Here is a 13811-nt window from a genome sequence, read left to right on the forward strand (position 1 = left end):
TTGCTGATTGACCTAAGACTTCTTTTTTTTTTTTTTTTTTTTTTTTGTGGGCAACACAATAGATGTGATTTTGAGGAACAAAACTGAAGGGCAACATACTGATTTCGTGAACTCTTATGGGCGGCAATATGAGAGAATTATAAGAGAAATTACAAAGGAGCTGATGGGAAAAGTAATAAAGTAATGAATGGTATTTTATTGGCATGGTAGAGCTGGGAGTCTGACTTCTATAGACTGACATGTATTGAAGGAGAAAAAGTGAACTAATCAATAAATATTTTAGACCTGTTTTTTTTGGAGGGAAGTAGGAGGAAAATACTTTATAGCTCATTTAACAAGGATATGCTCTCCAACAGCAAACCACTATTTTAGACTGATACTTACAACTGCCAATTCAAGATAAATTGTTCTAGAGAGTTTTTAAGCAGTTGGTTAAAAAGTCAAAGCTTTGTTTCTCAGTAAGTCTTGAAACAGCAAGGAAGATCTGGAAGTGAAAAACTGGGGTTTTATCACAATATTAAAAGTTCAGTGAGATTACCTTGGTACTTAATTTTGTCAGTCTGCTGTAATTCCCAATAAAATATTAGAAAGATAATATTCCAGTCAGAATGGGTATATGCAAATTGTATCCTTTCAAGTTAGTTTATCAGGGGGGCTGGTGGGTTGGACTAGATGACCTTAAAAGGTCCCTTCCAACCCAAACCATTCTCTGATAAGTTAATTTCTTGACTTTGATGACACTCTGCAGCCAAGTACTTCTATGATAGAAATACCTTACGCACAATCATGGTAATGGATCTAAAGTACTAGATTGGTAAAAGATAAAAACACTAATCAGTTAGCAACCAACTTAGTATCACATGATTCTTTGACTAATAATATATGAATATGGTACATTTTAAGTGCATCAAAATTCAATAGATAGCAAATTAGTAACAAAGAAAGAACCGTGGTTGCAAAGCTTATGTTTCTTCTATGATCCCACCTTTCTCAGTACAGTTGTCAGAACTGTGTGATTTTAACAAATTCCTCAAAATCCTGAGGGAAATCTAAAATACTGATAAACTTGTTTGAATCTACAGAGACTGGAAGAACTGGTAAAAATGAAAATACAAATGAAAAGGATAAATCACTGATATGGAACAGTTTGATTTATTTGGAGTACTGAATCTTGACAGACAGTGAGTGTTTCAATCTAACCAAATAATGAGTTCATATATCTAATGGCAGAGTGCGAACAGTATTTACAGGGCCAGAGCTCTATGTTAGAAAGCAGTCACACTGAAAAGGATTATAGCTATCTGAACGCATAATCAGTAGATCAACAACGACTATTGTGATGCTGCAGCCAAAGAAGCTAATGTGGTTCTTTGATCTATTAAGAGCTGAATATTGAACAGGAGGACAGAAGGTTATATTTTCTCTGCATGTGGCACTTGTGAAAAATACTATTTTTCATCTACTTTGTCCAATTCTATTATTATCACTTTGAGAAGTACTGCAAAACTGAAGAATGGCCAGAAAATAATCATGGAACCATGAATAAAAACTTACAGAAGTGACTTGATGACAGTCTCTGAGTGAAGAAAAAGACCTAAAAGCTGTCTGACTCTTCAACCTGGCAGAAAACAGTTAAGATGTGATGGAAGGATGGTGGATACATTCAAATTGGAAATGAGGCAAAAAATCAAATGGTGAAACTACTTAACTATTGGAATAATTTACTTAGAGTTGTGCTGAGTCCTCTGTCACCTGAACACATAAAAAATCAAGATTAAAAAAAATAATGCTCTAGTTGAAGCACAGCGACAGAAAGTATAATTAACAAAGTGAATACATTTAGCTTGTCTTATTTTAAGGAGGTCAGAGTAGATGATTAGGTTGTTTCTCTGTGAGTTTAAGCTGCAAGACTTTTAAAGGAAATGTAGTTCCTGTATCCTGGGAAGATGTGGTTGTATCCACAGATGCTGATCAAGCATGGCTTATGGGGAAAGTTTCAGTTCAAAATTTCTTTAACTAAATTGGAGAAAATAGTTTGGTGATCCAAATGGCTAGCATGTGGATTGACATTCCACGTGGGAAAAAATAGTTTTAGGGATTGACACTACTGACCATTCATGATAACTGGCTAAGATGGTGACAGGAAGCTGTGACAGCCACAGGAAGATCAAAGAGGCTGTGAAGGCAGGAAACTCAGTAGTAACAAGGACTTCATTTCACCCTACGTGTGGGGTTTACATCAGGAGCCATTCAAAGAGCCTGTAAAAGACAAGTAACTTGCCTTGTGCAATAGTTAGGAGGACTTGGTGCATGGCGTTACCAATAAAGAGGCTTCAGGTGACTCAGAAAGATTAAGATCATAGCAGAACACCACCCCACTCTCAACCTCAAACAAACAAAGAAAAATTCTGTATCCATTCATTGTGGAGGAAGTTGAGGAAGTTTTTCCTGCGGGACTTTTCCTTGTTGGGGATGCATCAGAAGGTCAGTTTCAAATCAAAGCCTCAGTAAATGAGGTTGTAGAGCAGATAGACAAAAGAGTAACAAGTCATCAGATGGTATTTTTGCAAGACTTCTGGAGAAATTTGAGGCTGAAAGAGCTGAACTACTGATTATGATTTGTAACGCCTTCTGATTACTTTAGTAGAAGAAGATTGGAAGGTAGCTAATGTGATGCCACATTTTAAAATGATTTTGAAATCTGGGAAACTACAGTCTAGTAAACAAGATACGCCTAGCAGGCAAGCTAATAAACATTACTCTGAAGAACAGAATTAGTACATGCATAGACAAATAAGATACACTGAGGAAGCATTAACACTACTGTTGTTAAGGGATATCATGCCCTATAAGTCTTGGAAGGAGTCAACAGGCATATTGACAAAGGAGATCCAATGGCTATAGTCTACTTGGATTTGCAAAGCACATTCGTAAAGGTCATTCACCCCAGGCTGTTAAAGACATGAATCTGCTCTTGAATCAAAGGGAAGTTCCTGAAATTATTAAGTAGCTGGCTAAAGATAGGAAACAAGGATTAGCATGAAATGGCCAGTTTTCACAGGGATATTTTTTCAGATTTGTGCATATCCTTGAATGATAAGGGGAGTAAATAATGAGGTAATAAAATATGATAATGACAGTAGTCATTTGGGGGAGCAAAGAAAAAGCTGTGTTTTGTTTGCAAAAAAAGAGATTTGCAAAAGGATTTCACAATATCAGATGACTAGGTGTTGAAATTATGGGTGAAATTTGGTGTAGATAAATGTAAAATTATGCACACAGGCAAAGCAATTCTGGTGTTACATATGAAGGTTCTAGTTTTACTATTTTCATGCTAGAATGAGATCTTAGGGTTATAATGAGTAGCTTAATTCTCAGTACCAGTAAAAATGCCAATCAAATGTTAGTAATTAGGAAAAGAACAGAGAATAAAATGAGAAACAGCATTATACTATGCATAAATCCATACTACACCCTTATTTTGAATATAATGTGTTGTCCTTGATTGCCCACTCCCATTTCAAAAAGGACATAATCAAACTGGAAAAGATTAAGAAAAGGACAACAAAGCCAATCAAAAGGTACGGTGTGGCTTATATGTGAGGAGCCACTTAAATAGATAGGGATTTCTCAAGTATGGAAAAGAGATGATTAGGGAAGGTTACGATGGATATCTGTAAAATCATGAATTTTCTCTGTGCTATGAGCAGCATGGAGAAAATGAAGAGTGAAGAATATTTCATTATCTATTTCAAAACAGAATCTAGACATCAAATGAAACTAGCAATTGGCAAGTTTCAAACAAACAAAAGCCAGCACTTCTTCCTATAATGCAGAGTTAAATTGTGGAACTCCTTGACACAGGATGCTATGGATACTAAAAGTTTTCTTTGGTTTAAAAAGTGAACAGCTGGATAGACGAAAACTCCTTTAAAGATTACTAAATGCAGAGGCAACATCTCTGTCTCAGGAAATTCTTGGGGTGTAAATTGCAGGAGGCTAGCACAAGTATTCTGGGAAAATATCACTAGTGTTTCCCATGTTCGTACCCTCTTTCTCACACATCCACTCCCACTTTAGGGACAAGCTGATATACATCCCACACAAATGCTAAATGCCTACTTTCCCACTGCCCTCCAAAAGAGGAAGAGAGTGAAGAAAAGAAACCAGGAAGAAAAGGAGACAATCACTGAGGTGGGTTGGGGGACTGGAGGAAAAGAAAAAATAAGAAAAGATAACAAGGTAAAGACTAACAGGCTAAAACCAGAAAAATAAGGATCAAAGAGGAACAGTGAACAGAGCACCTCTGTATTTCCATGGTATCCAGGGACTGGTGGATGCTGCCTCGTGATGCCCTGCCCAGAACAGGGGAATAGAAATAGCACTGCTAGTTGCTGGGATCTTGGTTTTTGCTTCTCCTGGAGCTGGATGTAGCCAGCTTGGTGAGAAACACTGAAGTTGATAAAGAGGGCCCAGAATTTATTAGGTCTTGGGATGGGGAAAGATGTGAGAAGTGTAGCCAGAACAAGTATAACAAGTTCTGGAGGAGTCAGACGACTGGCATATTTGATGTACAAAGATACCAGTCGCCTTTTCACTGCATAAGAGACATGAGTCTGGGGGTCCTGTGAACAAACTTGTACCTTCTGCTTGATGGAGGATTTTTCCAGCTGAAGTTCACATTGGTCTATGGAGTTAGCTCAGAATAGAAATTGGCCACCAGGGTTCCTCGTCTTCTCCTGACAACGAGTGGTCCTACAGCTATGTATTGTGATTGGGTGTAAGGGGAAGGAAGTTAAGCAATTGATGCATAAATGTGCAGAAGTGTTCTCAAGGGAGGTCATCTGGTTGTTCAAAGCTTACTGAAGTGGTGTGTGAGTTGGATAGAGAGTCACAGGTCAAGGCCTCAGAGGTATCTCCGTGGACCTAGGTGTTGGAGGGGACTACCCTCTTGTGGGACTTGCCTGAAGTAGGAGATGGTGGTATAATCTGGGTGTTCTACACTTTACACCAGGCAAGCAGTGTGGGGTTGACCTCGACTCACTGACCATAGACCCGGTGGTCCCCAGTTTTAGTGATTCTGCAGGGACGATCCTTCCATGCAGTGATAAGGTTTCTGCCTGCACTTGGAGTTTTGTTCAGGTGGGGCTCAACAGGGAGAATCCCCCTTGCTTGTGGTCATGAGGGATTTGATTGCTCCAGAGAGCTTCCAGGTTCTGAGGAGGGCTTTCTAAAACACCAGTAGTTCAAGAAGGTCTTGCAAGAGGCCTCTTGGGTCACTGGTATAGAATGACAGACGTCTCAGAGGTGGTGGGGGAAGGCACATGCCAGCACAATCTAGGTGGGACTGTCTGAGCCATAAAGACTATCCAGAAGTCCAGTAGTTTCTCTTGAAGGCTGGTCAGTGTTGCAGGGATAAGTCACAGAGTGTGGATGCAGTACTGAAGCATGGTCAGCACTCATTGGTTGATGATGACCAGAGCTCTCCCTGAAGGAAAACCTGCTGCATCATTTCTGCCCACCTCTGCAGCTTTTCAGACACTTGACCTCCCTCTTATCCCAGGTGGTAGCCAGAAAGTGGCTTGCAGCACAGAGGTAGGCTCTCAGAGCAAGAAGCACGTGCTTTACTGGTGCAGCTGGAAGGTTGCTAGCTGCATGCTTAGCATCTGTTTCCAAACACATGGCAAGACTTCTTGACCCAGTTGACTTGGGCAGAGGAAGATGCTATATATGTGACTTGGTTCACCCATACATGCCAAATCTTCTAGGTACCGGATTGTAAGCAGGTGTGTCAGAAGGATTAAACCCACATCACTGCACAGAGCTTTAGTTCTGTGAGCAGCAGGCCCATCACGCCCTAACAGACAATACAAAGGAAGGACTCTACAGTGATGGAGCAGCAGTGCCTGGGATAGGGCAGCCATAACTCATTCCCCTTCTGCGAGAGTGGGCTGATGGGAAATACCAGCTTCTTCAGGGCCAACAAGGGGAGGGTAGTGAGAAGAGCAGCATTGGGAAGAGGGGTGAGACAGAAGTTAGCGTCACCTCTACACCCAGCACCTGGGGGTGCTTGAGGAGAATGAAGTCTCACTGAGAGCCCTTTACTCATTGTGTCATCAAGCATCAAGCACTGCATTGCGAGCTGGTTGAGGGAGGTGATTGTCCTGCTCTACTCTGCCCTGGTGCGGCCTCACCTCCAGTACTGGGTGCAGTTTTGGGTGCCACAGTATAAAAAGGATCTAAAGGTACTGGAGAGTGTCCAGAGGAGGCCACTAAATTGGTGAAGGGTTTAGAGGGGAAGCCATACAAAGAGAGGCTGAAGTCACTTGGATTGTTCAGTATGGAAAAGAAGAGACTGAGAGGAGATCTCATCGTGGTCTATAACTTCCTCACAAGGGGAAGAGGGGGGTCAGGTGCTGATCTCTTCTGTCTGGTGACCAATGATAGGACCAGAGGAAATGGCAGGAAGATGTGCCAGGGCAGGTTTAGGTTGGACATTAGGAAAAGTTTCTACACCCAGAAGGTGGTGGGGCACTGGAACAGGCTCCCCAGGGAGGCAGTCATGGCACCAAGCCTGGTAACATTCAAAAAACATTTGGACAACACCCTCAAACACATGATCTGAATCTTGCGACTGTCCTATGCTAGGGCAAGAGTTGGACTTGATCCTTGTGGGTCCCTTCCCACTCATAACGTTCTGTGATTCTATGATTACCTCCTACGGAGTCGCTTGTTTTTCCAGGAACAAAACCTGCTATGTTTTGTAGGCTGTTGTCATTGCCTAGGCCATCACTGCTTCTGGAAACTCCCACACTTTGCTTTTTGGGGAGGGTGGTGAGAGGGAGGCAGCAGTCTTGGTGCCTTCTGGCTGGCTCTGACCATTGCTGCTGTTTCAAAACCAGATGCTTGATGGGGACTGTGGCTGAGTGCACAATGGCTGTGGTGGAGAAGGATATAGCCACCTGCTTGTGTACTCTGGGGCTGCCAGAATGATACCCCACAGCTGAGGCAGGGGACAGGAAGGACAGTGGAGCCTGGCACTGATGGGCTGCTGCTACCCCCGTGGACTGGTGTTTTGAGCAGGCTCTTGTTCTGCTTTTTCCTCCAACTCATCCTGCTGCCTGGGGAATGGTCATGGGCCCAGAGGTGCATCAATGGAATCCCACCTTGGCTTGTTGACATTGCCTTGGAAGTGGTGCTGCCCACCCCACAGAGAGGGACTGAGAGTCCCTGGGGTCAAAGGAGCCCTGTTCTTTCATCTGTCCCAGCTTCTCTACAAAGGCAGGGCAGGAAGCCCAGGCTGCATGGGGCAGAGCATGGAGCAGGGCTGGCCCAGGGACAGGCAGGGGCAGGAAAACAGAAGATGAGAAATGTGTGGAGGAAGAGAGAGCCTGGGGGGGGTTATGTTGTGAATGGGAGAAGGAAAGGAAGGGTGGGGAACCATCTGTATGTATAGTAGCATCAGGGAGAGAGAGGAAAAGAGGGGGTAACATAGCAGGAAGGCTCCATGCAGTTCCCTGCAGGTGTGTTGCAGAGCCTGAGGACAGCAGGAGGTGATGGAAGTGTGGTCCCTATCTCACCAGGCAGACATGAAGGACAGGCAGGGCCCTCAGAGCCCTTGGGCTCCTTCTTTGTGCAGGATTATCTTCCAGCTGCAAGTGGGGATGGAGGTGTCAGCAGCAGCCATGGTGGCAGTAGTTCTGGAGGCAGCAGTGGCAGTGACACCTTTCTCTTCCTGCTCCAGGGTATGGGGAAGGGAATTGGGGAAGAAAGGTGCATTGTGATCTGTTGGTTCATTCCGGAGGAGTATTTGTGGTGGTTCTTCTTCCCCACTGATAGAGATAAAACTATGGGACATAGATGTCATGCTAATGGTATTCTTATGCTTTAGGACAGTGCCCATGTGACCTGCTGGCCACAGAAATTAAAATTTAAACCCATATGGAGTACAATATATGAAATTGTCTGTTGCATATTACTTCTGTAGTGTTGGCTGTAGGCCAGCAAAAAAAGGGCTGCTGCTGTGGTTCATATTGACATTTTTGTACTTACTGTGCTGAATGAGGCCCCTGGGGACACATTCTCTGCACTTCAGAGAAACAGCGAAGAATGAGGAGAAACCCATCGCTGCTGTTCATGCTGGCTGATACTTGTTCTGCAAGTAAGACAGGGCTTTGAGTTGTTTTTTTTTTTAAATTGTGTTAATTGGATGTGTTTTGTTTTGGGTTTTTTTTGTACCTCCTTAGCTTAGATGACATAACTGCTTCTCTGAACAGAACTGCCTGTGTCTGACATTAGGCTCTCTGTTAATCTCCTTTTAGTGGTGAGAACATGATGCAGTAGCCTTTAGTATTGGTTTGAAAGTGTTTCCAGACAAGAAGAAAAATGTTAGTGCTAGAGGTTTGTTCATTAATTCTGTTTCCTAGACAGCTCTAAGAGGGGATCTATCTGCAGAAAGAGGCAGAATGGTCTGGGAAGTAATTTAAATTACCCATATCCAAAGCAAAGTTCCTGAGAACTGCCCATCTGATTCCTAATCTTACAGACATCTCCAAGCTGTAGGTGTTTTAATTTTTCATAAAAATTTTCAAGGACATCTGTTTTGTGGAAACCAAGACGTTTCTCTGCCGTGATGAGTGCCAAACTGTTCAGCCCTATCTCATCCATGAAAACAGGCTTTTTACTGTTCATCTTCCACAAGTGATTCTGTTGGTAGGTGCCAACAGCACCTAACTAACGTCTTATCTTTCCTCACTCAGTACAAGCTAGAATACTTACACAGTTATGCAAATGACTCAGGTTGATTTCTCAGCTTTACCTGAGAGAATTTGAATGCTTTCATCTGAGTTTCACCTCAGGGACAGTTCACCTGACGGGTTTATTCCTTTCCTTGATGTTGACCTTTTAGCTGGCGTTGAATGGCTCTCTGTAAAGCATGCAGGGAAGGTTTCTATGATTATGCTATCCATCCATCTGTCAGTCCTTCCCAGTGACTTCAGCTTCTTTTATTTCAACCACATTTGACAGGACATGATGTTGTTCTGTTTGACAAAGATTCTACACTCCCACGAGTATAATGAAAATTGGTATCAGGGAAAGAACAATTTAAAGACTGATCATAATTATTGCAATTACATTTGTTGTTTTCTTAGTTGTTCAGGGAAAATAAGACAATGGAAAAGAATAATTGAACTGTTTACTCTAAATATTGGTCTTTGCCAATATTAACATTGGCTACCAATATTGAATGATAATGTTTCTGGAAAGTAAAACTTGAGAAACAGAAGAAAGCTTGCTAACAGCGGATAATAGAGGTGCTGGAAATTCACTGTTTAATTAAAATGTTTCTTTTTATGTTAATTGGCATGACACATCTCAAAGCAATTGACACAAATACATGTTTGTTATATGGTGTACATCTTCACCAGCATCATGTCAGGAAGGAAAAACCAGAATTTAAGACTCTCAAAATGTATTAGTCTTACTTAGCGTGGAACAAAATACAGAAGATAAATTAGAGAAGATTTTTAGCATCCAACACAGAAGTTACAACAAAATAGATTATTAAAGGCTTCTGCACAGATGCCCGATTCAAGCATGTGCCTTGCTAAGTGAACAAAATACAGGCACAAGAACCAAATATAGTATCAACGAATACACAGTGGTAATAGGAATTGAGAAAACCCAAGAGAGAATGGACTTGTTGAGATTAATAAGTAATGCAAAACAAGGCAAGTTTTCTATGATCACAGAAATGCAAAGAAACTGCAAATATGTCCAGCTAAGAAATTATGTGTCTCCATGATAAATTAAAGTCTGTGGCAAAATGAGCTACTGAAATAGGGAAAAAGTAGTAATATTAGATCAGCAAGGTGGGATACAGTCATCCAGATGGCTTCTAGAATTTTTCCAGTGCATTCATCAAAATGGTCATTATATCATATTGCTTGGGAATGCTTAGTACACACATTTTCCAATTTCTGAGAGTCCGAACTTAAGATGCTCAAAAAACCCCTCAAACAAGAAAAAACCTGGAGGAAAGGGTATTGTCTTTCCTCCATCTTTTTTCCTCTTTAAATGTTTTTCATCTTTATTATTTAGAAAGGCATAACTTAAAAATAAATCTTGTTTTTTATCTTAACAGTACTGTAACAGAAAGAGGGACAGTATTTCCCCCCCCAAAAAACGGGGGTGGGACTTGAGCTTAGGGAACTTGAGTTGGAACATTACTCCAGTTGTGATGGAGACATCAGTTTCTGATGAGTGTTTGTCGGAGTTTTTTATCAAATTTGTGTTAAAAATACAGAGCAACCATGATCTGCAAACAATGTGGCTTAATTTATAAATCTATTTCAACTGGTTTGGTTTTATTTTCATATAATTAGCTTCTTATTCTTCAATCACCTACCGAATCTTCCAGTGCAAGGATTAAAATTATGATGTTAAAAAACCCCAAAACAAATAGCTTTTTTTTTTTTTTTAGATCAAGAAATCCTTAAAAATTTCAGTGAAAAGGAAAACCTTCTATATCCTTTCTATAGATGCCGTACAGAAACAATGACAAGAAAATCAGAAACCCAGTTATCTTTCGACTTTCATCATCTCATCAGAACATTAAATGAGAAATTCTGTAGCATGTGTTTGTAAAAATCCCATTTTAAAATTAGCTTTATGACCCACTCATGTTCTAAAATGCTTATCAGCTCTATATGGAGAGGAGCAAATACTGTTCTTTAAGAGTTGATTGATGATAGAATTACAATGGAATAGTCATGTTGATTAGCAGAAGTTGGAATGGAAGATGGATAAATGAAAAGAAAGTATACTGGAGAAGTAAAAGTATCATTATAAAAGAAAAAAACCCCCAACATACTAACTGAAGGGAGAAAGAATTTGAGAAGAGGTTGGATGAAAACAATACTAAAATACAATGTACTGCTTTCAGTTCCTCTTTTCACACTTCACTGTCCATATTTCTTTCTGATTTTCCATGTTTCTTTCCTTCCTTCTGTCAGAGTAGAACTTGATCTATCATGTCTGTGGATTAATGTTGCTCTTGCTGTTTCTAGCAGAAGAGGAAAAACCCACTAACCTTTATCCTGCTTTCGATAAGGGGAAGTAACATTGCCCCAGGCCCAATGCCAATTAGAACCCAGAAATTTCCTTTTCAACCACAGTGTGTGATGTAACTCTTCAGTGGGTATCATTGCATTTAAAGTAATTTAACAGATATTAAAGAATTATTTTCTCCCAACATATTTCTTAGGATCTGTGAAACTGTTTAGACAAAGAATTTTCAGTTATTATTCAATATTTATGACTATAGTGCATGCAAGATCACATATTCTCTTCCCTTGTCTAGGTAGATGAGATATTTCAACTGGAGAAAAGTGGTAATAAATAAATTTTAGAGGCCTTTAGTTCTGCTATTATGGAACAGGTGTGGACTTTGAGACAAATAATTGGTTGATATTAGTGTTCTTCAACTATTTGATGCCACCATCTACCAGAATAACATTAATATTTTCCACAGTCTAACACTTCATGGAAACCATCAGTGGGCTAGCAGAACTGAGAGCAAAGGTTGTGTGTCCTTTGGCAAACTCGGGGCTGTGAAGTCGCGTGTGCTGAGCACCAGACTCCCTGAGGGTGGTCTCTCTCTTTGGCTGGGGGGGTCTTTGCGGTGGATTCGCAGAGCAGTGCTGCAGCCTGTTCTGCACGGCATGCCAGGGTCTCTAGTGAGACTTACAGAAGGGCCACGGCGCTGTGCTCGGAAACAGCTGAGAAGACAGAAGAAAGACCTGGGGTAAATGGGGATAAAACAGGGGTGACACTGCTACCTGCACTGAAGGCTTCTGGACAGCTGCCTTCTGCTCTGGAGTGGTGGCATCTCTCCCACCTTTCCAGCATCCCTGTCTGGATCCACACTGTGGTAGGAATGCCCCAGCCCTCCCCATCTAGTGTGAAAGGTTGCAGATGGAGGGAAGGAGCAGGGGCTGCCTCTACAGAAAGAGGCAGCTGGATCCCAGTATGCAGGGGCAGGCTCATGCTCTGCTTTTAACTACAGTTTCATCCTCCCACTGGTTTAGAGAAAGCCTTGGCAGCCCAGCCCTGGGAGCCTGCAGAGGCCTGGGAATGGAGATGGCTCCAGAGCTGCTGGGAAGCTCTGGTGCACATCGTCACATGCCCTACTGTGCTATCATGGGTGAATCCAGCAGCCCAGCAGAGGCAAGGTGGCTGCAGCTCCCTGCCCCCAGGTGCAGCCAGTATTCCCAGTATGCATAGATGCATATGCAACACATACACTTAGATCTATACACAGCCACACAAATCATCACAGACACACTCAGCATTCACACAAACAGCACCAACAACCTCATCCTGCTCCTGTCTCTGATTGAGCACAATGGAGATCATAGAATCATTTGGTTGGAAAAGACCTTTGAGATCATCAAGTCCAGCTGTACCTGTCCGCTACTAAACTGTATCTCTGAGAACCTCATCTAGCTGTCTTTTAAACACCTCCAGGGATGGTGACTCAACCACCTCAAAAAAAACAGTGCCTGAGAATCCCTTCAGTGAAAAAAATTTTCCTGACATCCAATCTGTACCTCCCTTGGCGCCATTTCCTCTTGTTCTATCACTTGTTACTTGGGAGAAGAGACACACACCTGCCTCCCTACACCCTCCTTTCAGGTAGTTGTAGACAGTGATAAAGTCTTCCCTCAGCCTCCTCTTCTCCAGACTAAACAACCCCCAGTTCCCTCAACCACTCCTCATAAGGCTTGTTCTCCAACAGATCCACTGTGTGCAGCACAGATCCCTCCTGCAGCAGGGCTACTGAGACAGCCCAGTAGCTGCCCCTCTATCCCAGTCTCCTCAGTTACTGGTCCTGGACATCGCAACCCCTGAGGCCTCAGCTCCACTGCAACTGTTGGTACCAGCCTCTCACTCCCAGGTACACACACACACACACACACACACAAACAGGGCTCTGTGACAGGTGGCTGAGACTCCCCTGATCCCTCTGGTAGCCAGCTCACCCCACGGGCCACACAGGGGCACACACCTGCCACCCACATCACTTCTCCTTCATTTTGGCTAGTGATCACACACATTCACACGCTCTCACTCACTTCAGTTGAGTTCACTCACTCCAGACTCTCCTGTTCCTGGCACTTAGACCTCCATCATAAAACACATGCACCCAGAACAGAGCATCTTTCACGCTCTGGAAAATGGAATGGAATTTAACAACAAGACAGGACAGACTGCACAAAATAAGTGCAAGGCGTGGCCAGGCAACCATGCTGATCAGCAGCCTGCCTACATGCCACCGTCTCGCCATGTTTAGCTTCTTTTAAGGGACCAAATATTTTTTAGCATTTTGAATTCTAGCTGATGCGTGCCTCAAGCGTCCCACCCCGAAGTGCCTCCATGCCTCCTGCAGGCCTGTGGAGGGTGGAGCACAGCATCTCTTGCCTGACAGGAGATTTCTACGTGGGAAGTGCAGTGATGAACCAGTGTAAATGTGCCAGAGCTGCTAGAATGAGCAAGGGGGTATGCAGATGTCTGTGGAGAAGAAATTTGCTATAAAGAGTAAATAAAAAGCTAAAAGCTGATGGAAATAGAACCATTTACATTCAATGGCATGTATTTCAAACGGACTAGAGATTACTGAATTGATCCCAGGAACAGATGATCATTTTGGGAGCTATATTTCTTTCTAGGTTCCAAAAGGCTCAGTTTTAAATACAACCTCTTCCTCCATGGCATGGAAACAGATAACTTTTAACAGAGTTTGAGGATGG

This window comes from Antrostomus carolinensis, unplaced genomic scaffold (assembly GCF_000700745.2).
Source record: "Antrostomus carolinensis isolate BGI_N321 unplaced genomic scaffold, ASM70074v2 scaffold48026, whole genome shotgun sequence".
Taxonomy (NCBI): domain Eukaryota; kingdom Metazoa; phylum Chordata; class Aves; order Caprimulgiformes; family Caprimulgidae; genus Antrostomus; species Antrostomus carolinensis.